Source organism: Schistocerca nitens, chromosome 3 (genome assembly GCF_023898315.1).
Source record: "Schistocerca nitens isolate TAMUIC-IGC-003100 chromosome 3, iqSchNite1.1, whole genome shotgun sequence".
Taxonomy (NCBI): domain Eukaryota; kingdom Metazoa; phylum Arthropoda; class Insecta; order Orthoptera; family Acrididae; genus Schistocerca; species Schistocerca nitens.
In genome coordinates, this window is record NC_064616.1 from 164,330,500 (window position 1) to 164,332,360 (window position 1,861).

At 46.7% G+C, this 1,861-nt stretch overlaps 1 pseudogene; it reads right to left on the bottom strand.

The window, feature by feature from the left end:
* Positions 1-773: 773 nt before the first annotated feature.
* On the bottom strand, positions 774-891 carry LOC126250176 (5S ribosomal RNA; annotated as a pseudogene).
* Positions 892-1,861: the final 970 nt, after the last annotated feature.

Genomic DNA, 1,861 nt, shown 5'->3' on the forward strand with positions numbered 1-1,861 from the left:
CCCATAGATTTCAGTTGTATTGCTGTGCAGAGACCGTATTATCACTACCTGCTGTATTGGAACAGAAATGCTAATCCCCTTGTTTGCTCCTCAGCGTATGTGATATCTGTGAGATCATCAAGGCTATTGTTGAATCGAACTCTTCATTACATCCTTTAAATGAGGGGTGGTAACACAGGATTGGCGAATGGTAGATATCCGAGTTCCAGTCCCAGACCCGCGTTTTATTTGTATCGTTTTGGGTGTTATAACCTTTGACTAAATTTCGGGATATTCGTCATATAACTTTTTTGTTACGGTTCTTGTTAAGATTTTTCCTTGACTTGTGGAAACGGATGTATGCTCCATAAAAATTTGTATGTTGTAGGCGGAAATCATCCAAAAAAAGCTGAGAAACCCATTGAATAATACGTTACCTATCAGTTAGGTCACTGAATGAAATTCTTGATTCATGCTCATTCCCATTTACCGTTAAGTGAAAAACACTGCTAGCCACGAAAATTCCAGTACCGTGAAGGCGTCGCGCAACAGGCGCTGAAGTGTACCACATGCTAGCATACAAAATCTCCTTCAGAACATGCCATCAAGGCCCAACGGTACTGACCGGCAGCCGTGTCATCCTCAGCTCATATGCGTCACTGCATGCGGATATGGAGGGGCGTGTGGTCAACACACCGCTCTCCCGGCTGTATGTCAGTTTCCGAGACCAGAGCCAGTACTTCTCAATCAAGTAGCTCCTCAGTTTGCCTCACAAGGGCTGAGTGCACCCCGCTTGCCAACAGCGCTCGGCACACCGGATGGTCACCCATCCAAGTGCTAGCCCAGCCCGAACGCGCTTAACTTCGGTGACCTGACGGGAACCGGTGTTGCCACTGCGGCAAGGCCGTTGGCAAATAGCATATGCAGTTGGTTAACATTTCACTGCAACCGCACAAACTAGCTACGACGGAAGATTAGGGTTAACGTGGCATCGATGGTGAGGTCATTAGAGACGGAACACGAGCTAGTATTGGGGAATAGAATCGGCTCTGCCCTTTCAAAGGAACCATCCCGGCGTTTTGCTTAAGCGATTTAGGGAAATAAAAGAAAACCGAAATCCGGATGGCTGGACTGGGATTTGAACCGTGGTCTCCAGAATACAAGTCCAGCGTGTTAAACACTGTGGCACTTCGCTCGGTGAGTAGATAGGAGTAACTCTATCTTAATTCTATATGTAATAATAAATTCGTGTGGCTCAGAGGCCGAGTGAAAGTCTTTCAATTGGACCCCACTTCGACGGTTTGCGTGTCCCTAATCTACTCCAATTATCCAACTGGGGAAAGTGGTGTGAACCCCCGTGGTGTGTGTAACATATAGCGTATGTATGTATGGTCGCTTAATGTTGTCTCCGCAACGGAATTCTCACGCCTACAACTGTGCATCATAAACAGAGATCTAATATAAACGTAAACAATTTGCAGAATATTAAATGTATGGTGGCAAAATCTTGCCGCCTAACAGTGGAATGCAAACTACTTGTCATTACTGGCAACCCTTCTACATCTACATATACATATATACTCCGCTAGCCACCAAGCGGTGTGTGGCGGAGGGCACAATTCGCGCCAAAGTCATATTCCCCCCCCCCCCCCCCCCTCTGTCCACTCGCGGATCGCGCGGGAGAAACGACTGTCTGAACGCCTCAGTAGGAGCTCTAATTTCCCTTATTTTTGAATGGTGATCATTGCGCGATTTGAAAGTTGGTGGTAATAATATATGCTCTACATCCTCGGCGAAGATCGGATTTCGGAATGTAGTGAGTGACCCCTTCCGCTTAGCGCGTCGTCTATCTGCAAGTGTGTCCCACTTCAAACTTTCTATG